Genomic DNA, 26,664 nt, shown 5'->3' with positions numbered 1-26,664 from the left:
CTATTTTTTTAAGATGGTTATTATCCAAAAGCAAAACCAAACAAAAACCCCAGAATATAGCAAGTGTTGCCAAGATGCAGGAAAAATAGAATACTTCCACATTGCTGGTAGAAACAAATATGACATAGTATAGCTGCTATGGGAAATGATATTATGATGCCTCAAAAATTTATACACTGGGGCTGGATTGCAACTCAGTGGTAGAATGCTTGCCTGGCATATATGAGGCACTGGGTTCAATTCTTAGCACCACATATAAATAAATAAATAAAATAAAGGTATTGTGTCCATATATAACTAAAAATATTTTTTTAATTATACGCTGAATTACTATATGATCCTTCATTTTCACCTCTGTGCACACACCCAAAAAAGTAAAAATAGGACCTTGAACATATATCTGTAAACCCACGTGAACAGCAGCACTATTCATAACACCCAGAGGTAGAAGCAACTCAAGAATCTGTTGGTGGATGAATGGATAAAGAAAATGTGATGTATGCAAACAAGAAAATATTATTCATTCTTAAAAAAGAAGAGAATTTTTGATACATTACATGTATGAACCTTGAAAAAATATTATGCTGAGTGAAACAAGCCAGACACAAAAGAGCAAATACTTTATTATTCCAATTATATGAAGTTCCAAAATGGTCAATTTCATAGAGTTAGGAAGTAGAACGGTGGTTGGCAGGGGCTGGGGAAAGTGTAAAATGGGGCTTTAGGGCTTAATGGTTACAGAGTTTCAGTTGGGAAGGTGAAAAAGTTTTGGAGGTAGATGTTGATGATAGTTGCATAACAATGACATACTTAATGCTACAGAACTGTATTTTTTCATTTTTTAATTTGTTCTAATTAGTTATACTTGACAGTGGAATGCACTTTGACACTTCATACATAAATGAAGTATAATTTCTCATTCTTCTGGTTGTACATGATGTAGAGTTATACAGGTCGTGTAGTCATATATATAGTCATATATGTAGAATGATGTCAGATTCACTCTACTATTCTTTCTACCCCCATGCCCCTCCCCTCCCTTCACTCCCCTCTACCTAATCCAAAGTAACTCTATATTTCCTTAGCCCCCACCCCTTATTGTGAATTAGCATCTGCATATCAGAGAAAACATTAGGCCTTTGGTTCTTTGGGATTGGTTTATTTCACTTAGCATGATATTCTCCAGCTCCATCTACTTACCAGCACATACCATCATTTCATTTTTCTTTAAGGCTGAGTAATATTTCATTGTATATATATATATATATACCATAGTTTCTTTTTTTTTCTTCTTCTTTTTTTTAGTTGTCAGTGGGCCCCTATTTCCTTTATTTATTTATATGTGGTGCTAAGGATCAAACCCAGGACTTCAAACATGCCAGGCAAGCGCTCTGCAACTGAACCACAATCCCAGCCCCTATACCACAGTTTCTTTATCCATTCAGTTGTTGAAGGGCATCTAGGTTGGTTCTATAGTTTAGCTATTGTGAATTGAGTTACTATAAACATGATGTGGCCGTGTCACTGTAGTACGTTGATTTTTAAGTCCTTTGGGTATAAACAGAGGAGTAGGAGACCTGGGTCAAGTGGTGGTTCCATTCCACATTTTTTGGGGAATCTCCATACTGCTTTCCAGAATGGTTGCACCAATTTGCAGTCCCACAAGCAATGTAAGAGTGTGCCTTTTCCCCCACACCCTCATTAACACTTATCTTATTGTTGCTTGTGTTCTTGATAAATGCCATTTGACTGGAGTGAGATGAAATCTTAGAGTAGTTTTGATTTGCATTTCTCTAATGCTAGAGATGTGGAACATTTTTTCATGTATTTGTTGATTGATTATATTTCTTCTGTAAAGTGTTGCTCAGCTCCTTTGCCCATTTATTGATTGGGTTATTTGTTTTTTGTTTTGTTGTTTTGTTTTGTTTTTTGGTGTTAAGATTTTTGAGTTCTTCATACATCCTGAAGATTAGTGATTTATCAAGGTACATGTGGTAAAGATTTTCTCCCATCCTGTAGACTCTCTATTCACATTATTGATTCTTTGTTTTGCTGGGAAGAAGCTTTTTAGTTTGAATCCATTCCATTTACTGATTCTTGATTTTACTTTTTGTGCTTTAGGAGTCTTGTCAAGGAAGTCAGATCCTAGGCCAACATTGTGAAGATTTAGGCCTACTTTTTCTTCCATTAGGCACAGGGTCTCTGTTCTAGTGCCTAAGCCTTTGATCCACTTTGAGTTTTGTACAGAATGAAAGATAGGAATTTAATCTCATTTTGTTACATGTGGATTTCCAGTTTTCATAGCACATTTGTTGAAGAAGCTTTCTTTTCTCCAGTGAATGTTTTTGGTGCCTTTGTCTACTATGAGGTAACTGTATTTATGTGGGTCTGTCTCTCTGTCTTCTATTCTGTACCATTGGTCTACATGTTTGTTTTGGTGCCAGTACCAGGCTGTTTTTGTTACTGTTGCTCTGTTAGATAGTTCAAGGTCTCTGGTATTGTGAAGTCTCATGCTTCACTCTTCTAAATCCAAGGCCAACGTCATTCTACATGAAGAAAAATTAAAAGCAATCCTTCTAAACACTAGTACAAGACAAGAATGCCCTCTTTCAGCACTTCTATTCAACATTGTCCTTGAAACTCTAGCCAGAGCAATTAGGAGAAAAAATTAAAGGGATACAAATAGGAAAAGAAGATCTCAAGCTATCATTTGCTAATGACATGATTCTGTATTTAGAAGATCCAAAAAATTCCTTCAAGAAACTTCTAGAACTAATAAATGAATTCTATCAAAGTAGCAGGATATAAAATCAATACCTATAAATCAAACATGTTCCTATACATCCATGATGAGTCTACTGAAAGAGAAATTAGGAAAACTACCCCATTTATAATAGTCTCAAAAAAATAAAATACTTGGGAATTAATCTAACAAAAGAAGTGAAAGACCTCTACAATGAAAACTACAGAGCACTAAAGAAAGAAATTGAAGAAGAACTTAGAAGATGGAAAGACCTCCCATGCTCCTGGATAGGCAGAATGAATATTGTCAAAATGGCCATACTACCAAAAGTGTTATATGAATTTAATGCAATTCCTATTAAAATCCCAATGACATTCTTCATAGAAGTAGAAGAAGCAATCATGAAATTCATTTGGAAACATAAGAGACCCAGAATAGCCAAAGCAATCCTTAGCAAGAAGACAGAACTGTATATTTAAGTATGGTTAAAATAATAATTTTTATTGTTTACATCATGTATAGTTTACTACAATAACAAAAATACAGAGTTAAACAAATTTCCCATTTTATGAATGAAAAAATTAAGGCTATGAAGATTCAAGTGATTTTATACAGCTATAAATTAGAAATGATATTAAAATGGAAGACTTTTAACACCAATGCTTATGTTCCTTCTACTACATCAGTTCCTGTTTAAGTAAAATTTAGATAAAGCAAGATACATAAAACTACAGTGTACAATTTAAAGAGTTTCATTAAATGTATATACTTAATGGAATCACTACCTTAGTCAAGATAAAACATATTTCCATGAACCTGGAGAGCATCTTCATGTTCTCTTCCACTCCATTCCTGTTGCCTGTAGACAATTTTTGTTTTGATTTCTAATACCATACACAAGTTTTAACTGTTCCTTAACTTCATATAAATGGAATCTTCCAGAATGTACTCTTGTGTCTGACTCTTGACTTTTTGGCTCAATATGTTTTTGACATTCATTCAAGTTGCTACTTGGATCAGTAATTCTTCTTTTATTGCTGAATAATCTTTCACTTGTAAATATGCCACAATTTCTTGATAGATATTTGGGTAGTTTCTAGTTGTTGGCTATTATAACTAAAGTGGTTGTGAACATTTTGCACAAGTCTTTGTAAGGATTTTTTTTGGAATTTTGAGATTTTTTTCATTTGAAGGTAATCTTGAATGCTATTAAATTTACAAATACACTAATTTAAATGCCCAATCCTGTTTATCTAACACACACATTGCAAACATAGCAGTATCTCTTCTCTCCACATATCAGTGCCCATTCATGTCATGGTTTGGAAATGCGAGAAATAGATTTCTCTTCAACTGCAAGTCAGTAATTGTTTCTTTACATCTTTAGCAAAATTCATGCAAAAGAAAAAAAAGAAAACCAATAAACAGGGGCTGGGGTTGTAGCTCAATGGTAGAACGCTAGTCTAGCATGTATGAGGCACTGGGTTCAATCCTCAGCAGCACATAAAAATACATAAATAAACAAAATAAAGACATTGTATCCATCTACAACTAAATTTTTTTTTTTTAAATAATGATCTTCTTTACATGTAACTAACAAGGAAAAACTGAATTTTTTTTTTTTTTGGGGGTGCTGGGGATCGAACCCAGGGCCTTGTGCTTACAAGGCAAGCACTCTACTGACTGAGCTATCTCCCCAGCCCCCTGAAAAACTGAATTTTTTTAAAAAAGTTTCTGTACTATTATGTAGAAGAACTGAAGTATGCAAATATTGAAAAATTTAAAGTTATTTAATTTTCTCTTCTGGTACCATTACCACAGTTTTCAGGGAAATATATCTGATGTAATGAAAAGAAAAAAACTGTAGTAGATAAAAGACCTCAGGAATGTACATCAGTCTGATATCTGATACCACATTGAATTGATCAATGGCTTCACTTTTTGCAAACTGTGGCCATAATCTTGAACAAGAAGGGTTTTTTTAATTTAGCCTTCAGTAACTTTTGTTTTTTTCTTTTGTCTTTCCTTTCCATCTTTTACAAGTCTGTAGCTCCAGCTCCTAGAAGAATATCTGCTGATTCATAGGAGGTGCTTAATAAATAATTGTTGCATAAATAACAAATGTTCATTTTTATCACTATAATTTCAGATATTGTTCATCTTAGTTTCTCATTGGTACTTAATCACCAATGATTTGGGAGATTACAGCTTTTAGTAACCTATAAACATATACATGAGATATTTCTTAAGGAGACTATCATAGTTCAGATATGAGATGTCCTCCAAAAGCTCATGTGTGAGACGATGTAAGACTGGTCAGACGTGAAATGGTTAGTTTATGAGAGCTGTAACATAATCTGTGAATTAATCCACTTGAATGGATTAACTGGGTGGTAAATGTAGGCAGGTAGGGTGTGACTAGAGGAAGTAGGTCAGTGGGGGCATGCCTTTGGGATTTATGTTTTGTCCCTGGCCCCTCTTTCTCTATCTCTGCTTCCTGTCTGTCATGAACTGCACAGCTTTCCTCTGCCATGCCCTTCTACCATGATATTCTGCATCACCCTAGGCCCAGAGCTAGGGAGTCAGTTGTTTGTGGACTGAATCTCTGAAACTGTGGTCTAAAATAAACCTTCCCTCCTTTAAGTTGTTCTTGTCAGGGCTTATGGTCACAGCAATGAAAAGCTGACTAATACAGAGATCCTGCTATCTTTTTGTAATTCGAGGGACTCCTTGTCACCTATAAACTTTACATAGGTAGAATGTACAGATCTAAAGGTATTAAGGAAGGCAACTCTGATGGTGATGTGGAGGATTAGAGTTGAGACCAGTAAAGTGGAAGCTGTTACTGAAAGGGAGCAAGGACCTCACAAAGGTAGCGGGAAATGATGAGGAAATGAATTCAGAACCTTCTTCAGAACACAAGGTCACAGCCAGACACAGTGGCATACCTGTAATCCCAGCTACCTAGGAACTGAGTCAGCTTTTTGTGCTGTGACCAAAAAACCCGACAATAACAACTTAGAAGAGGAAAAACTGATTTGGGGCTCTTGGTTTCAGAGGTTTCAGTCCATGTTTTTCCAACTCTATTGCTCTAGGCCCAAGGTGAGTCAGAACATCACGGGACAGTGTGTGGTGGAGGAAAGCTCTCCAGTTCATGCCAGCCAGGAAACAGAGAAAGTCGCAATAATTTTTCTGACCATAGATCATAATTTCTTTTATGACAGATTTTTATAGTTCCTCTAATACATTTGGGACACTTTTCTCAAGGTAACCTGCAGCTTTCCTGACAATTTCTCACTTTTTATCCTGAGAACTATAGCCCTTTTCTGCTATTTTAAAAGCTTCTGGTACCATATCTACCACTTCTATCACCAAATCCATAACCACCCTATAGGAACTGCCAGCGTTCTTCCATCCAAATTTCCATCCTTCATGGGTCCATAATTTGATTGTCATTGTCCATTATAACTTCCAAAGTCCTTGTAGTTCCAATCATCACCAAAGTTACCACTGCCAAAATTTCCTCCTTCATTTTAACCACCATATTCTCCTCCACTACCACTGTATCTACAACCTTAGTTCCCCTATCCTGGTCCACCACCACCAAAGCCTCCCATGGCCTCCTTGTCTACTATAACCAGGACCACCACCTTAGTTGCCACCATCATCCCCTCCATAACTACCTCTGTTGCTACCACCTTCACCACCATAGCCTCCTCTTCCATCGGAGTTTTCACCATGGTCAAAATTACCTCTACCATTTCCAAAGTTTTCTCCATGATCCATAAAGTTGCCAGATCCCCCTCAACAACCTCTTTGTGATCCAGCAGACTTGCATCTCTTGTTTATAAAAAGCCTTTTTCACTTCACTGTTATGTCCATTAACAGTGTGGGATTTCTGAACAACAATTTAAGCAACTGTATTCTGATGATCATAAGTTGGAAAAGCAGGCAGATCCGCGACCTGGAGCATCGTAGGTAGAGAGATTGTAATAGCTCTTCAAGTCTGCAATAAAAAAATGGCCTCCAACAAAACAACATTGGAAAAAATGGGAAAGAAACAGAATGGAAAGAGTAAAAAGTTGAAGAGGCAGAGCCTGAAGAATTTGTGGTAGAAAAAGCACTAGACTGACGTGTAGTGAATGGAAAGGTGGAATGCTTCCTGAAGTGGAAGTGATTTACAGATGCTGGCAATACAGGGGAACCTGAAGAAAACTTAGATTGTCCAGAGCTAATTGAAGCATTTCTTAATTCTCAAAAAGCTGGTAAAGGGCTGGGGAGATAGCACAGTTGGTAGAGTACTTGTCTTGCAAGCACAAGGCCCTAGATTCAATCCCCAGCATTGGAAAGAAAAAAAAAAAAGAGAGAGAGAGAGAGAAAGATGGTACAAATCTTTATCAGACAGTGGTTCTGATGTTAGCAAATCAAAGAAGAAAGAGGTCTTGATCCTGAATGATAATTGGGGCCACAGAGAGCAGTGGAGAATTGATGTTTCTCATGAAATAGAAAGATTCAGATGAGGCAGACTTGGTGCTGGTAAAAAAAGCAAATATGAAGTGTCCTCAAATTGTAATTGCTTTTTATGAAGAGAAGATGAAGCTCAATAATTGTTTACACTATTATATATATATAAAATATGTGCATATATATAATATATATATATATGCACACATTTATATATACTTTATAGTTAATAGCACTCTACTATATCAGTTTTAGGTCTCTCAAAATATATATATATATGTGTGTGTAGATATATATATATATATATATATAATATATATAATAGTTTATATATATTTGCTCTAAACTCTGTGTCTTGGTTTTCAATTTATTAGTGTGAAAAAATAACTACATTCTAATGAAAATCAAGTTTGACATGTTGGTTTTGAAAATATTATTGGGGGAGTTGTTGTGTTTTACTTTTTTGGTTTGCATCAATAGCAGTAGTTACTTTAAACCAATAAAAGCTTTCTGTTGTAATTGCCTCCTTAAAAAAAAAAAAAAAAAAGTTGTAAAAGGAGCTGGGTGTGGTGATGGTGCAGGCCTGTAATCCCAGTGACTCAGGAGGCTGAGGTAGGAGGATCACAAGTTCAAAGCCAGCGTTAGCAACTTAGCCAGACCCTAAGCAACTTAGCAAGATCCCATGTAAAAATTAATTTACTAACTAAAAGGGCTGGGGATGTCACTAGGCTTTTCCTCACTGTTATATGAACACCAGGTTTTATAGAATTCTCTCTAGAAAACAGCTCTTTGGTTCCACTCCATGCTCTCCAACTATGTGTGCTCAAGTATACTTTGCTACATCTACCTCTTCAACACAGGAGTAGGTCACAGGACCAAAGCCCCTGGAATATATTTTCATTTAGTTTTATGTTTTTTGTTTTTTCAGGGTTGGAGATATCTCTCATTACTACAAAATCTGAGTATGCACCATCTCTCAAAATGTTCTCTCTCTCTCTTTCTTTTTGTGGTACTGGGAATTGAACCTAGAGCACTCTACTACAATACATCAATTTTAGGTCTCTCAAAATTGCCCAGGTTGGAGCTGGGTTGTAGCTCAGTAGTAGAACACTTGCCTAGCATGTGTGAAGCACTGGGTTTTATTCTCAGCATCACATATAAACAAACAAATAAATAAATAAAGTTCTCGTTGACTACTTAAAAAAAAAATTGCCCAAGCTGGCCTCTAACTTTGGCCTTGAACTGGTAATCCTGTGTCAACCTGCCAGTAGCTAAAGGTGTGCACTACTGTGCCCAGCCTCTTACAATGTTCTCTTAAACCACCCTCTGTAATTTCAAAGCTCCAACCACCAGTGTACAGCTTCCCTTAACTTCTCTGTTTCCTTAGGATCAGGCTCGGCTCTTCCCTGCCCCGGCTGCTCTAACAGTGGACGACTGGCTCTAGCTCGTCCACTGGCTCAATTGGATTCCCCTCTTCTGACAAGAGTTCAACATGGCAGTCAGCAAGAGGCCTGTATAAATACATTATTTCACTTCTCAAGTGACTTGCTTCAGCCAATGGAATAGTAGCAAATTTGATGCAAGATGTCTTGAAAAATTACCTAAGCGTTTTCTCTTCTCCTTAAACCTTGCAATACCATGAGAACAAGCCCAGGCTAGCCTGCTGGAAGACGAGTGATCTTGGGAAGTGGATCCAAGGCATCCCAGCTGAGGCCAACCAGCTCACCCAGCAGCCATTTATGGATCCATGAAAAAGTGGGACTAGTCTTGACTGGACAGGACCAGCTTAGAGTCAATCAACAGTGAGCCATCTTTATGACAAATAACAGTGACTCCTTTACTGAGTTTTGAGAAGTCTTGTTAGATAGCATTATTGTGGCAATAGGTAATTCATACACTTTTGTCAGGTTTTTTTGTTATATAACAAATTATCAGAAACTCAGTAAATTAAAAAAGAAAGTACCAAAAATTTATTATCTCATAGTTTCTATGGGTTAGAAGTCCAGTGATGGTTTATCTGGGTTTTCTGCTCAGGGTGTTACCAGGCTGAAATCAAGGTGTCAACAAAGAGCTATGACCTCCTCTTAGATTCGGGGTCCTCTTCCAAGTTCACAGGTTGTTGGCAAAATTCAGTTTTTTTGCAGTTGTAGGACTAAGTTCCTCAACTCTTAGCAGCCCCCCACGATGCCTGCCCTGCTATAGCCCTCTCTCTATCATGACAGTTTGCTGCTTTTTATTTATTTATTTTTAGTTGTACCTGGACACAATACCTTTATTTTATTTTTTATTTATTATTTTTTAATGGGGTGCTGAGGATCGAACCCAGTTTCTCACATGTGCAAGGCAAGCGCTCCATCACCGAGCCCCAACCCCAGCCCCAGCCCACAGTCTGCTTCTTCAAGGCCAACAGGTGAGCCACTTTAGCACTTCCGATCTCTGTCTTCTTCTGTCTCTTACCTCTAGCTCCTTTTTAAAAGAGTCAAACAATTAGATCAGGCTCACCTAGGATAATCCTTCTTTTGATTAAGTCAAAGTCAACTCATTAGGGACATATCAATGCCCCAAGTCTTCCCTCTTTTCCCATATGAGATAACCTAATCACAGAATTATATCCCATCATCATTGCAAGTCCTATTCATACTCCTACTCACACTGAAGTGGAGGGAATTTTACAGACTGTGCACACCGGGGAATGGAAATCTTGGAGCCATCTTGGCATCCTGCTTACTATAATGTCCTAACTCAAGGTATGCAAGCAGTTTCTAAAGATAAATAAATACATGGGGCTGGAGTTGTGGCTCAGTGGTAGAGCGCTTGCCTGGCATGGGTGAGATCCTGGGTTCAATACTCAGCACCATATATAAATAAATTAAACAAAAGATCCATTGACAACTAAAACAAATAAATAAATAAATAAATAAATACACTTTGGGGCATTGAAAATAAATTTATATAGTTTATATCATGTAACATGATACATTAACCTTCAAATAAACAACTCTTTGAAGGTAAGCATCATTTGTACGTGAAGCATCATTCAATTAAGTTTACCAAACTGGCCAAAGGAAGAAGAGAATACTTGATTATTGTGGGAAGTGGTTGGTAGAGAAGGGGTCATTCTTTTTTTTTTTTTTTTTTTGGTCAATTTTTACCAATTTTTCAATTTTAAGTACTTGTGGTTATCTTGCACTTAACACTTAAACTGCCCTTAACCTTTTTTTTTTTTTTTTTTTTGGTTGTTTTGTTTTGTTGGTGCAGGGGATTGAACCCAGGGCCTTGTGCTTGCAAGGCAAGCACTCTATCAACGGAGCTATATCCCCAACCCAAAAGTAAATTTGGTATATATAAGATCTGGTTTTGATTCCCCAGCACTGTTATAAAAAAAAAAAAAAAAATTAAAATTTCAAAAAAGTAAATTTGTAACCAGAAAAACTTCTCTAGAGCAAGTAAAGGCTAAATATTAAAGTATTTTGAAAGAGGGAAATGACACACATGCACAATTGTTGGAAGAGACATAAAGATACTACCTCGTCATTTCTCTCACTTGACAGAGGCATCCATATGCAAAACAAAACATTGTGTGTTCATTCAAGCAGAAGACACAATTCAAATGTGTTCATATGATAGTCTCTACCTAAAATCTGTAGCATCAAGTGGTGAGTCTTTGCCTAAAATCAAAGTATTAAAATATTCCTTCTTTTTTAAAAAAATAATTTCAGTTGTAGATGGAACAATACCTTTATTTTATTCATTTTTTTTCTATTCATTTACTTTTATGTGGTACTGAGGATCGAACCCAGTGCCTCACACATGGTAGGCAAGCTCTCTACCACTAAGCCACAACCCCAGCCCAAAACATTCCTTCTTACAGCTGTTTTGTTTTTGTATACATCTAAGTGAAAAAGTCATACCAGGAGGCAAAAAATGAGTCACTGACTAGAAAAGTGGAAAATTTTTTCAAGAGCCATTATGGCAAAAAGTTGTTAAGTAAATGGCCATGCAGTAAGTTAAGTCTGTATTTCTCCCTCCTTAACTCCGGCTTCAAAGTTCTTACTGTTGATTTACTATACCAGCACATCCCATGTCCAATCGATATGACAGCTGAGCTGCCATTTACTAAGCAGTTATGTGTGTCTGCTGAAGTGTTGGATGCACCATCTAATTTAAGCCTTTTTACTGGATACTGAGGATGAAATTGAGGTTTAGACAGGTGAAGTAAACTTGCCCAAGGTCATATAACTAGGAATTAACAAACTTGGGATTTGAACCATCTATTCAAATCCAAAACCATCCTTCTAGCGTCTTCTGCCAGTTTAAAACTAGTTTGGTATATGGAAAAAACACTGTTCTGAGAGCCTGGGACCAGCTTTAAGTCCAGCCTCTTCCACTTGAGAGCTGTTTAGTTGTGTTTAAGTTTCTTAATCCCTGAGGCTATTTTGTCACCTATAAAATGGGGATAGGAACTCCTAATTCATATGGTTGCTTGGTCTGTTTATGGATTAAAGAGATTATGAAAATATATTTAGCAGCATTTAGTAAATTATAAGTATATCCTCCATCAATGATAGGAGAATTTGGGCCTGAAACTCATAACCTCTCATCCCCTCACCACTATTGCATGTAAACATACTTCTGTTCTCCACTCCCGCAGGGTTATGGCACAGTTAGCCAATCTTTCTGAAATTAAATCATCTTGAATTTCTTTTTTTTCTTTTCCTTTGAGCCCCATCATCCACACCTTCAAAATCAAATCAATTACCATGACCAATCCATTCTGCCTTTGCAAGGTCTGTCACACCTGTCTTCTGCAGTCCAGTTCACTGCATCTGCCATAGCCAAAACCCTCAACTATCATCACAACTATTTCTTCCCTTAATTATTTGAATAAAAAATTTTTTTTTGGTACCAGGGATTAACTCAGGAGCACTCGACCACTGAGCCTCATCCCGAGCCCTATTTGGTATTTTATTTAGAGACAGGGTCTCACTGAGTTGCTTAGCACCTAGCTGTTCCTTAGCTGGCTTTGAACTTGAAATCCTCGTGCCTCAGCCTCCTGAACCACTGGGATTACAGGCATGCACCACTGTGCCTGGCGGAATAATAATTTTAACAATAACACATATACCTGATGTGAAATTTTTGGTTTTTGGTTTTGGTGTTGGGGATCAAACCCAGGGTCTTGAACACTCTAAGCACAAGTGCTACCACTCAGCACTCAGCAGCTATACCCCCAGCCTCTTTTTTTTTTTTTTTTTTTTTGTACCAAGGATTAAACCCATGGGTGCTTAACCATTGACGCACATCCCCAGCCCTTTTTATTTTTTATTTTGAGACAGGGACTCGCTAACTTGCTGAAACTGGTCTTAAACTTGTGATCCTCCTGCCTCAGCTCCTGAGTTGCTGGGATTACAGGCATATGCCACTAGGGCCAGCACCCCCAGCCTCTTGACATGAAACTTTTTATAGTTACAAAAGGTTACAACATTGAAAAGTATATCTCTCTCCATTGTTGTCTCTACTACAGTGGAAGTCACTATTACAAGTCTCTTGTATATATTACCAGATGCTACATATCTACCATACACTTGCACACACATTTTTTTAGCATACAATGCACATTGTTTTCAACCCTATATTTTTCACTAACAATGTTTTAATTGTTAATTAATTGGAGATAATTCTATATTAGAATCCACAAACCTGATTTATTCTTTTCACTGATTTTATACTGTGCCATTATATGCATACCACAACATACGTAACCATCCTGTAAGGACTTTTAAAGGGCCTCTATTTTTTATAATCAACATTTCTTTAGGGGCTGGGGTTGTGGCTCGGTGGTAGAGCGCTCGTCTAGCATGGGTGAGGCCCTGGGTTTAATCCTTAGCACCACATAAAAATAAAATAAAGGTATTGTGTTCACCTACAATGAAAAAAAAATTAAAAAAATTCATTTATGTCTTAGTATGTTTTCTGCTTCTAAAACAGAGTACTATAGACTGGATAATTTATAAACAATAGAAGTTTATAGGTTTACCATGCTGGGGACTGGAAGAGCTTGACATCAGCATCCAGTGAGAGCCTTCATGCCACATCGTAACATAACAGAAAGGCAAGCAAGCGTGTGTGAAACAGAGGGAAGACAATCCAACTCATCCTTTTTTATCAGGAAACTGCTCCCAAAATAATTAATCCAGTCTCACTGTAACATTAATCCATTCATGAGGGCAGAGCCCTAGTAACCTACCACATTTCAAGTGTCCTGCCTCTCAACACTGTTACAATAGCAATTAAATTTCAACATGAGTTTAGAGGGGACATTTAAGCCATAGTGGAAAAAAATTATATCTATTCTATATCATACATATGTATTACACACATATATGTAATTTTCAACAAATGTGCATATTCTTTCTTTTCCTTTTTTTTTTTTTTTTAAACAGGGTTTTTCTCTGTAGTCTAGGCTGGACTTGAACTCCTAGGGTTCAAATGATCCTCTGCCCTCAGTCTCCCAAGTAGCTGGGACTACAGGTGTGTGCCACCACCCCTAGCTATGTAATACAAATTTCTAAGTTGAATTTCTGGATATATATGTGTGTGTATCTATCTATCTCTCTATCTATCTATCTATCTATCTATCTATCTATCTATCGATAGATAGATAGATATGTCTTACAAAGGTTTATATATCCTTCAGCTATGTGTGAAAGTAACACATATTTTTCTGCACTTTCATCAACAAAATACATTACCAGTCCCTTCCTTCCTTCCTTCCTCCCTCCCTCCCTCTTTCTTTCTTTCTTTCTTTCTTTCTTTCTTTCTTTCTTTCTTTCTTTCTTTCTTTCTTTTTTTCTTCTTTCTTTCTTTCTTTTTCTCTTTTTTCTTTCTTTCTTTCTTTCTTTTTCTCTTCTTTCTTTCTTTCTTTTTCTCTTTTTTCTTCCTTCCTTCCTTCCTTCCTTCCTTCCTTCCTTCCTTCCTTCCTTCCTTCCTTCCTTCCTTCTTTTGTAATCTTTAAGCCTTTCTTTTACTTTGAGAATTGTAAAAAAAAGGTTCTGGTCATGTGGTACCTGGCAACTAAATCGGGTGGTTGTCAAGCTTATTGGTGTCAGAATCCCTTTGCAATATTAAATTGTACAGTTTTTGTTTATATATATTTACCATATTTGAAACTAAATATTTAAAAGGTAGACAATATTTTCTTGTACCAGTGGTGTAGCTCAGTGGTATAGCATGCATGAGGCCCTGTGTTCAGTCACTAGAACCAGAACCAAGAAATAAAGTAAAAAAAAAAAAAATATATATATATATATATATATATTTTTATATATATATGTGTGTGTGTCTGTGTGTGTGTGTGTGTGTGTGTGTGTGATTTTTTAAAAAACACACATACACACACAAACGCATGCATACGTCACTTATAATTGTACCAGTAAGCCAGGTATGGTGGTGAACACCTGTAATCCTACTGACTGAGGAGCTGAGGCGGGAGGATGGCATATTTGAGGTCAGCCTGGGCAACTTAGTGAGAGTTTGTCTCAAAACAAAATTAAAAGAGGTGGGAATGTAGCTCCAGGGTAGAATGTTTTTCTAGCACGTGTGAGGCCCTGAGTTCAACTTTCAGTACAGAAAAAAAAAAAAAAAATTGTAGCAATTGTTGTGGTTCGGATGTGTAAGCTCATGTATAAGACAATGCAAGAAGGTTCAGAGGGGATATGATTGGGTTGTGAATTAATCACCTGATGAGATTAGTTGAGTGGTAACTGAAGGCAGGTGTGGCTGGAGGAGGTGGGCATTAGAGGTGTAGCTTTGGGGTATATATTTGTATCTGGCAAGTGGAGATCCCTCTCGCTGCTTTCTGATCATCATGTGAGCTGCTTCCCTTTGCCACACTCTTCCACCATGATGTCCTGCCTCACCTCAAGGCCCAAGAATTGGAGCCAGCTATCTATGGACTGTGATCTCTGAAACTGTGAGTCTCTGAATAAACTTTTCTTTGTCTACAATTGTTCTGGGTGGGTCTTTTAATCACAGCAGTGAAAAAGCTAACTAAAACAGCAATAAACCCATTTTATGTATTGTAAATGAAAAGTAACTGTATTTTCCAATACAAAAAAATTAATGAAAAGTGCCATCTTTTCAATTTTTGTGAAACTCATATCTGGTTTAATACAGACAGCTCACACTGGGTGTGGTGATACACACTGTAATTCCAGTGACCTGGAAGGCTGAAGCAGAAGGATTGCAAATCCAAGGCCAGTCTGGGAAACTTAGTGAGAGCCTGTCTTAAAAGAAAAGATAAAATGGGTTGTGGATGTAACTCAGTGGTAATGCACCCTTGAGTTCAATCCTCAGATGACAAGACAAAAAAAAAAGCAAGAAAGCAACTGAATTCTTCTATCCTTTGCATTCAGTCTATTGCAACATGCTCTTTTGCTTGAAGTCTATGTAGAGAATCTGGCCCCACACAGGTATGTTATTAGAAAAGAGGAATATTTCAAAAGCCTTTTGACATTACATCAACCATCAACAAATCATAATTGCTTTTTTTTTTTTTTTGAGGTGTTAGGGATTAAACCCAGAACCTCATGCATGCTAGGCAAGTGCTCTGCCACTGAATTATACCTGCAAATCACAAAAAGGTTAATCTCAATATGGAATATGAAGCCATATTAATGATTTTTTTGTACTCATTACATCAAAATTCATTGCATTATCTTTTACCCTGAAGGGATGTTCTACCCATGAATAATTTTGTAACATCATGTGTTAGTCATTTAGAAAATATTGGTTCAGGCCAGGGGAGGATATAGCTCAGTGGTAGAGTAGAGCGCTTGCCTACTGTAACGTGGAAGACCTGGGGTTCAATCTCTAGAACCACACACATGCACACACGCACACACACAAAGAATTTGTGCACCAAATTATACCAATCTTCCAGCTGTCGACATATTTCATTATAAAATATATTTATTTATTTTTAATTTTTGTTTTAATTGTCAATGGATCTTTTATTTTTATTTTTTATTGATTTATATGTGGTGCTGAGAATTGAACCCAGGGCCTCGCACATGCCAGGCAAGTGTTCTATCACTGAGCCACAATCCCAGCCCTATAAAATATTTTTAAAGTACATTCATCAATCTTCTCACAAAATTCCTCAGTACTGCAAAGTTGTCAAGCTCATGATGGCAAATACAAGTTTTCCAAAATTCTAATTTCACATGAAAGTTTAGATTTTACTGGCAAAAAGACCGTCAGTTGTTTCCTTAAAGTAATAGTCTCATGTCATTCAGCTTTGAGAAAATGTTTACCAAATACCCAAGCCTGCATAGCCAGTTTGTCTGTCAGTCATTCTTTCAAGTACAAATGGTGTTCCATGAAAAAAGCTGCTAGCTCTGCTTCCAAAACAAGAGCCAATTCCACAAGGGCATTTCCTTGAAATAATCATTATGTTTGGCTAAGCAGCAGAAGTGCTATATTCCTATCTCCCACTTAGTCACACAGAATATTAAAAAGGCATACATTTGTGGACTGAGATTTAATAAAATTAATAATTTTTAATACTGCATCAGGAACATTTGTTTTACTACGACTGTGTGGTGGAAAAGGGCACAACGAGTACAGGACCAGGTTGGACTGTTGTGCTAAGGTCAGCAGATTAACCCACCATTGATTTGCAGCGTCAATGCAAATGTCAACAGAGTTAAAAAGGCAAATAACTGAATGCAAAATGGAATGGCAGCTAAGGAAAACGGTATGATGATTCCTCAAAGAATTAAAAATAGGCATTTGCACAGCGGAGTGTGCCTATAATCCCAGCTACCTGGGAGGCTGAAGCAAGAGGATTGCTTGAGTCTAGGAGTCTGAGGTCAGCCTAGGCAACACAGGGAGATCTCATTTCCAAAAGGAAGAAAGAGACAGGGAGGAAACAAGAAATAAAAATAGAAGTACCATATGAAGCAGCAATCCTACTTCTGGGCATATATTCAAGTGAACTGAAAACAGGAGAAGATCGCAAATATTTGTGGTCTGGGGGTATAGCTCAGTGGTCAAATACTTGCCTAGCATGTATGATGCCCTAGGTTCAATGCACCCCCACACACAAAAAAAGAAAAAAAATATTTGCACACCCATGTTCATAGTAGCATTGTTTACAATAGCCAAGCAATCCAAATGTGTATAAACAGATGAACAAATAAACAAAACGTACCATATGCCTACCATGGAATATTATTCAACCTTAAAAAGGAGGAAATTCTGACACATTACAACAGACAAAACTTGGAGACATTATGCTACATGAGATAAGCCACTCATGAAAAGACACATACTGTGTAAGTATGACTCCACTTATATGTGGTATCTAAAACAATGAAGTTTATAGAAAGAGAAAGTGGAATTGTGATTGACAGGGGCTTGGAGAGGAGGGAAATGGGGAGTTCCCCATTGAATCTATGGGCATAGATTTTCAGTTTTGCAAGATGGAAAAGTTCTCAAAGCAAAGTGAATATACTTAACTACTAAAGTGTACATTTAAGAATGTACAAAAAAAATCAATCTAACAAAAGAGGTGAAAGACCTCTATAATGAGGACTACAGAACACTAAAGAAAGAAATTAAAGAAAACCTTAGAAGATGGAAAGATCTCCCATGTTCTTGGATAGGCAGAATTAATATTGTGAAAATGGCCATACTACCAAAAGTGCTATACAAATTCAATGCAATTCCAATTAAAATCCCAATGACGTACCTCACAGACATAGAGCAAGCAATCATGAAATTCATCTGGAAGAATAAGAAACCCAGAATATAAAGTAATCCTTAGCAGGAAGAGTGAAACAGGGGGATATACCAGAACTTCAACTATACTACAAAGCAATAGTAACAAAGATGATGTGGTATTGGCACCAAAATAGACAGGTAGATCAATGGTACAGAATAGAGGACATGGACACAAACCCAAATAAATACAGTTTTCTCATACTAGACAAAGATGCCAAAAACATACAATGGAGAAAAGATAGCCTCTTCAACAAATGGTGCTAGGAAAACTGGATATCCATATGCAGCAGAATGAAATTAAACCCCTATCTCTCACTCTGCACAAAACTCAACTCAAAATGGATCAAGGACCTTGAAATCAGACCAGAGACCCTGCACCTTATAGAAGAAAAAGTAGATCCAAATCTTCAACATGTTGGCTTAGGATCAGACTTCCTTAACAGGAGTCCCATAGCACAAGAAATAAAAGCAAGAATCAATAACTGGGATAGATTCAAACTAGAAAGCTTTCTCTCAGCACAAGATACTATCAGCAATGTGAAGAGAAAACCTAAAGAGTGGGAGAAAATTTTTGCCACTCATGCTTCAGATAGAGCACTAATTACTAGAATATATAAAGAACTCAAAAAAACTCTACACCAAGAATACAAATAACCCAATCAACAAATGGGCTAAGGATATGAATAGACGCTTCACAGAAGATCTACAAGCAATCAACAGATATATGAAAAAATGTTCAACATCTCTAGTAATAAGAGAAATGCAAATCAAAACTACCCTGAGATTCCATCTCACCCCAATTAGAATGGCGATTATCAAGAATACAAGCAACAACAGGTGTTGGCGAGGATGTGGGGAAAAAGGTACACTCATACATTGCTGGTGGGGTTGCAAATTAGTGCAGCCACTCTGGAAAGCAGTGTGGAGATTCCTTAGAAAACTTGGAATGGACCCACCATTTGACCCAGCTATCCTACTCCTTGGTCTATTCCCAAAGGACTTAAAATCAGCATACTACAGAGATACAGCCACATCAATGTTCATAGCTGCTCAATTCACAATAGCCAGATTGCGGAACCAACCTAGATGTCCTTCAATTGATGAATGGATAAAGAAACTGTGGTATATATATACAATGGAATATTACTCAGCCATAAAGAATAATAAAATTATGGCATTTGCAGGCAAATAGATGAAATTGGAGAATATCATGCTAAGTGAGATAAGCCAATCCCAAAAAAACAAAGTATGAATGATCTTGCTGAAAAGTGGATGATGATATATAAGCGGGGAGGGAGGGAGGCAACAATGGAGGAAGGAGGGACAGTATAGAGGGAAAAGAGGGGTGGGAGGGGTGGGGGGGAAGGAAAAAATAACAGAATGAATCAAACACCATTACCCTATATAAATGTATGATTAAACAAATGATATGCCTCTACTTCATGTACAAAGAAGTTGTACCCCATTTGTTTACAATTTAAAAAAAGAATATAAAAAAAGATGGCAAATATTATATTGTGTTTTTTATCATAATTTTTTTTTTTTTTTTGGTGCTGGGGATCGAACCCAGGGCCTTGTGCTTGCAAGGCAAACACTCTACCGACTGAGCTGTCTCCCCAGCCCTATCATACTTTTTAAAAGGCAAGTAATGTATCATTATGGTTGTTATTATCATTATTACAAAAAATTGTATCAACTTCATGAACCCTATGAAGGGGTCCCAGGGACTCTTTGGAATACACTGAACACACTTGAGAACTGTTGCTCTAAACTACGTATTGGCACAACATTTTTACACTCATTTCTGATTATGTCCCTACTACCTTCAGAATCAGGCCATATGAGTGTCATAGCATGGCCTTCAAGACCGTTCATGAGCTGGCCTTATTTCCCCTCTGTCTCTACCCTCTCTGCTTATCAACTACACAGTCATTTGCTGTTCCCCAGTAACAAAGGGCCCTTTCTCACTTTTGTGTCCTGAGCAAAGGAAACCCTCTTTAAATTCTATTTAAAATGTCACTCATCTTTAAGCACCAACACAAACACCCATCCCCCTGACTTCAAAGTGGGCATAGGTGTTTGTGTTAGAGCTTAAAGATGAGTGGCATTTTAATTCCCTTTCTGTGGTCTTGCTGGGCATTTTGCTCTCCCCTTTACTTCCCTGGTTACGTCCTTTGTTTTATATGTACTCATCGGTGTCCGTCATGTTACAGGGTTATAAAATCTCCCTTGGTAAGAGCCTGTTTTCCTCACAGCAGATGCACAGTACCTTCTTAGGTGAACCGGAGCAAGGTAGCTGCTCTGCTAACATCAGCTTCCTGGTCTCTGAAGTAATGCTACCCATCTGGTAAGATCCTAGGGAGATTATTCTGTGAGGTCATGTCTGTCAGATCTTAAAAAGTGGGAAGAACCTCTCTTCCCTCGATATGTGTTTTGTGTGTTTTGCAGTTCTAGGGCCTCACTGTGATAGACAAATGCTCTACCACTGAGCTACATCTCCAGCCCCTGGGTATGTGTTGAATGAACAGATGAATGAAAGTATTCGAATAGCAAAGTGTTGTAAAGTTCACAGCAGAGAGATTTAGAGAAACATTAGTGATTCTGATAATGGTTATCAGTAAATACCGGGATTATGGTGTCCCCACAGTTCTTACAACACCTGGGACAAATTTGTTTCAAGGGAAATCTAGTCTCTGTGACTGTCGTTTCCCTGCTGGATTTGGTCTTAAGTCTTTTATACTCTCCCACAGAACTCAAGGCATTCAAGTCAGTTGAACGTCGTGTACACCCAGAGAAATGAAAGTTGTACCCCATTTGTGTACAATGAATCAAAAATTTTTTTAAAAGTCAGTAAAATTATCTTTTAGGTTGTAACCATACATCAGACAAAATTTATGAGATGTTCAAAGCTAAATGGGTGTCATGTATTCAAAAAACGTGTCTCTCCCTAGGAATATGTAAGACTGCAAAATTCTAAGATTCTTTCAAGTTTCGAAGTCTTTGAAACTAAAAAAATATAAAAATTAAAAAATAAACAAGATGTTATTAACATGTCCTAGGATTCCAACAGATTTAATGGTTTTAAGAATTAAGAAGAAATGACATGTATTTAATTTTATCTTGTGAACCAAAGAAATGCAAAATTCAATCAATTAATTAATATGGATAGAATGTGAGAAGAAGAAAAAGGAAATGTATCATGGTATTATAATTTCACTTGAAGTTAGTAAAGCATTGATTCTCTATCTCTCTCTCTCTCTCTCTCTTTCTCTCTCTCTCTCTCTCGTGTGTTGTGGGGGTACTGGGGATTGAATCCAGTGGCACTCTACCACTAAGCTACAGCTCCAGCTCATTTTATTTTTTATTTTGAGGCAGAGTCTCACTAAATTGCCCAAGCTGATCTTAAACTTAAGAAACTCCTGCCTCAGCCTCTGGAGTTGCTGGGTTTACAAGTATGCACTACCATACCTGGTAAATCTGGGCAGCTTTAGAATTGAAAATGGAAAGTTTTAAGGAAATCAAGCCATATTGTTAATATTTTTTGTGTTTAGAAATCTGTGTACAGGGCTGGCAGGGCTGGGGAGATAGCTCAGTCGGTAGAGTGCTTGCCTCACAAGCACAAGGCCCTGAGTTTGATCCCCAGTACCGTAAAAAAAGAAAAGAAAAGAAATATGTGTACAGAGGTGGATAGAGAGGGGATGGTTAATGGGTACAGGAGTGCATTTGGATAGCATGAATAACTTATAGTTCAACAGCACAGTGGGATAAGTGGACAACAATGAATAATATACTTCAAAAGAGTTAGTAGAGAGGATTTTGAATGTTTCCCATGCAAAGAAATGATAAATGTTTGAGATGTTAATCACCCTGATAGGATCATTACATATTGCATACATGGATTGAATTGTCACACTTTACCCAGGTGTGGTGATGCACACGCCAGAGGCTCTGGGGGCTGAGGCGAGAGGATCAAAAGTTTGAGGCCAGCTTTAGTAACTTAGTAAGACCCTGTCTCAAAATAAGAAATAAAAAAGACTGGGAATGTAACTCAGGGGTAGAGGACCCTACATTCAACTCTTAGTACCAAAAAAATGTAATAATAATAATAATAATAATAATAATAATAGAAAAAAGGAAAGAAATGTCACATTGTACCCATAAACAAGTATGATAATCATCATGTCATCAATTTTTTAAAAGTTTGCATGTTTGGCATTTATATATATTTTTGTATTAACAGAAATTGTCTCCAGGTTAAAGGAGCCTACCAGGGCTGGGGTTGTGGTTCAGTGGTAGAGTGTTTGCCTATCATGTGTGAACCACTGGATTCGACCACATATAAGTAAATGAATGAAATAAAGGTCAATTGACATCTAAAAAATACTCTTAAAAAAAGAACCTACCAACAGGATCAACACATGAATTTAAAAGGCACTCATGCTAAGGCACACCTTAAAATTTCAGACTTCACTATTAAAAAAAGAAGAAGAAAAAGAAAAAGGAACTCCTGGCTAGGTGTGGTGACACACACCTATAATCCCAGGTACTCAGGAGGCTGAGGCAGGAGGAACACAAATTTGAGGCCTACCTGGACAACTTAGTGAGACCCTGTCTCAAAATAGAAAATAAAAAGACTGAAAATGTAGAGCACCCTTGGGTTCAATCCCCAATACCACCAACCAAGCAAAACGAAACTCCTAAAAGCTTTTAGAAAGGAAAAACAGATGGCATTCTGAAAACAGAGTGTAAAACTGGAAGCCGGAAGGCAATGGAACAAACCTTTCCAAATTCTAAGGGTGGGTATCACTCTGCTTTTCTTCACCCTGCCATATCATTAACTGTGAGAATAGAATTAAGTCATTTCTATCTGGATGCTACTGCTCTTAATACGTTTCCTTTAATTCCATTTGGTAATGGTTAGCTCCTGAAAGACTTGAATGTTTTCAGTGGTTATAAACATTAGTTATGGCACTATATGGGATCTTTTTACTCTTTTTTTTTTTTTTTCCACACAAGAGATTTTATTAAGCAGACAGGCACAGTGTCTCCCTGCAGGGTGAGAGGGGGTGGGGGAGAGAGAGAAAGCAAGAGAGCTCAAGAGTGAGGAGGATAGAGAGAGTGAAAGTCAGGAAGAGAGAGTCTTTTTACTCTTGAATATTCTAATTTTATTAATATTTTGCACTAAACTTATACTATTTATATGGTCACAAGAAAGCAAGTTTTCTTTAAAAAAAAAAAAAAAATTAAGCTCTCTTTACTTCCTGGCTGTCATGTGTCATGTCCTGAGCTGCGTTCCTCTGCCCCACCTTTCTACCATGGGTTTCTGGCCACCTTGGGCCCAGAGCAATGGAGTTGGCCAGCCACATACTGAACCTCTAAAACCATAAGCCAAAATAAACTTTTCTACCTCTTAAAAAAAGACATATATAGAGAGAGAAACAAGACATGTCTAGTCTACAAATACTTAGTAGATTACATTATATGCCCCCTTAATAGAGAACCAATTGGACGATGCACTCCAGTAAAATAAGGGAATAAGTCTAGAAAGACAATGAAATAGGATGGAAGAAATAGGTGATACAACACAAGAAAATGACCAAAAGAAATCCTGTGATAAGAGCTTGCAGCAGACATAGAAATCAAGATCTTACTGCCAAATGGAGCAGCAGAAGGCTCTGGGATAGAGATGGGGGGGGAGTGGAATTGATGAATATGTGATATAAATTACCATGGAAAAGGAATATTGATAGGCATATAGCATATCCCATGGAACACATAAAGAAAGCTCATCATACGAAGATTAGAAATTAAGCAAATGTGAGGCAAGAATTGCAGGAAAAACAACAGGAGAAAAACTAAATTGCAATCATACACATTGGCACTGATGTGAAAATGCTTATGAAATCATAATAATGCAAATACTGATCACTGCTTTGACAATCAATTGCGATACTTGAAGAATGAGGTGAGGAAGTGGAAGTGGTGGGTGTTATGAGCTAAATCTTCATTTTCCATAATAGGAAGTCAATGAATAATGTCTGAAATTGAAAAATCAAAAAATTGTGGTATGAGCATATGATTAAGAGATATGAAAGTAGAAAAACAAATATAGGTAGTGTAGCTGACAGTCTGGAGGATAGAACTAGTCAGTGGGTACTGGTAGGAAAAAGAATTACTGGGTATCGTCACAATCTGTTCATATTGACTGATTTTTTTTTATTTTTGGCATTTTTAAAATAATATTTTTTTTAATTTTTAGAAAATTTGTTCTAATTAGTTGTACATGACAGTAGTATGCATTTGGACATACTGCACATAAATGGAGCACAACTTCTCATTCCTCTGACTGTATTGACTTGTAAGTATGATTTTAAATTTTTAAATTTTTAAAATTTTTATATGATGCTCTAGCCCAGTATGGTAGTACAAGCCTGTAATGCCAGTGATTTGGGAGGCTAAGGGCAGGAGGACCACAAGTTCAAGGCCAGCTTCTGCAACTTAGAGACCCTATCTAAAAATAAAAAATAAAAAAGTCCTGGGAATTAACTTAGTGGCAGTGAGCTCACCTAGCACATGCGAGGTCCTGAGTTCCACTCCTAGTACCACCAAAAATAGAGAAATAGAAAACTAAAATGATGTTGCTTGTACATACATTTTGTACTCATTTCTGATATGTCCTTACAATAAATTCCAAGAATTGAAATTTTAGGGTCAGGAAGAATACATATGTTAAAAAAAATTTTTTTTGGTGGGGGGTGGTATTGGGTCAGAACCCAGGGCTTCACATATACCACTGAGTTACACCCCTAGCTTCCATCCAAGGTTTTACATCCTGGTGGCCAAGTAACTGTCACAGTGCTAGGCCGATTTACCTTCCTTTCAGCAGTCTAGCCTGGCCCATCACCTCCTTACCAAGTCTGCAACAGCTCCAAACCCAAATTTCTACACTCTGTTAGAAATTAGGATTTTTTTTTTTTTTTTGCGGTGCTAGAGATTGAACCCAGGGCCTTGTGCTTGTGAGGCGAGCACTCTACCAACTGAGCTATCTCCCCAGCCCAGAAACTAGGATTTTGATCTAGGAAGATTGTCTGATCAAACAAGAAGCCTGGACCAAGAATAGCAGAATTTTTGTTCTACTATTGCAGGGACTGTGGTTTTGAGCACCTCTCTTCCTTTCTCTGGTTTGCATGATTCTGAACATATCTTTCTTTCTCAGACCTGAGTTTGAGTACTCTAAATTCTGGTGCTTGAACCAGACCAGTCCTTCTCAACATTTTTACCACCCCTCCCTTGAACACCATGTTTTTCCCTAAACAGGTTGCATTGCCTGGTTTGGTGGTGCTTACCTATAATCTCAGCAACTCAGGAGGCTGAGGCATGAGGATCTCAAGTTCAAGGCCAGCCTCAGCAACTTAGTCTGTGTCTCAAAATGAAAAGTGCAAAAGGACTAGGGATGTAACTCAGTGGTAAAGCACCCCTGGGCTCAATCCCCATTGCCAAAAAAAAAAAAAGCATTTACTAACAAATTATTTATTCTCTTCCCCAGCATATATTACTCATATGATACTCAGAACTTCTGAGTAACAAAGGAGAGCTACCCCTTGCAACCTAATCACAGTAATAGATTCAAGCCAAAAGTTTCTGACTTATACACCTTGGTTACAGTAAATACATATACTATAAAAAATAAAAAAGTCCTGGGAATTAACTTAGTGGCAGTGAGCTCACCTAGCACATGCGAGGTCCTGAGTTCCACTCCTAGTACCACCAAAAATAGAGAAATAGAAAACTAAAATGATGTTTTAGTTCACACAAGTTCAAGGCCAGCTTCTGCAACTTAGAGACCCTATCTAAAAATAAAAAATAAAAAAGTCCTGGGAATTAACTTAGTGGCAGTGAGCTTTGCTGCTTGCAGGTTCCCCAGAGGGAAGATGTGGAATAACTATCTCAGAACCAGTTAACTATTCATTTCCTCTACCTAAACCCCACCATAATCGGAGTTTATTCTGTCAACACAGCTCTCAGTTAAATCAGTCAAACCACTGGCCTTGTGCATGTTTGCAGAAGCTAGCAAAGGCTACTGGAACAAAGATTAGCACCATGTCCTACTGAGAGGAGGAGGGAAGAAGGATTTATTGGGAAGTTAATGAAGCTTAGGTTTTAGGATTCCTCATCTGCAGGTGGTTTAGTGAGAGTTGGGAGTTGTTGAGACTTGCAGTCTGCTCTAGACAAAGGGAGGAAGAGATTTTGCAATCCAGAAGCCTTTCCGTGTAGGCATTTCTGAAAAATCATCTAAAGATTTCAGAAAAGAGAGATCTAAACATCTAAGTCTTCAGTAATCTGTCTTGATTTCTCTTCTCATTCTAAACAATATTCACATCCATATTTAATATTGTGGTCCTAATTTTGTTCTCTTTCTCTTGAAGAAGGCCTCCAGAATTACAAAAGCTCAGCTCCTACAAAACCTGGATCCACTCCATGTATAGATTTTTATCCCTTTGCAGCAATATAAGAGGTAGAGATCTGGCTTATTCAAAGAAAAATGGTTCTCTGGTCTCTCCATCTTTGTCCAGTATATTCGGGTAGTCATTCTCCAGTCCTGTAACATGATCGTACACACAGAACCAGAAATTTCTGTGTAGTTGCAGATTATCGCAGCTACCTCTCTGGGG

General features: G+C 37.4%; 1 pseudogene across 1 annotated transcript; it reads left to right on the top strand.

Moving 5' to 3' along the window:
• The first annotated feature begins 6,762 nt into the window (after nt 1–6,762).
• On the top strand, nt 6,763–8,631 carry LOC306653802 (chromobox protein homolog 3-like; annotated as a pseudogene). Its single transcript has 3 exons — nt 6,763–7,008; nt 7,094–7,341; nt 8,595–8,631. The product of its transcript is annotated as a chromobox protein homolog 3-like (transcript).
• The last annotated feature ends 18,033 nt before the right edge of the window (nt 8,632–26,664 follow it).

Source organism: Sciurus vulgaris (genome assembly GCF_902686455.1).
Source record: "Sciurus vulgaris genome assembly, chromosome: 1".
Classification (NCBI taxonomy): Eukaryota; Metazoa; Chordata; class Mammalia; order Rodentia; family Sciuridae; genus Sciurus; species Sciurus vulgaris.
This window is presented reverse-complemented; position numbering and strand designations above follow the sequence as displayed.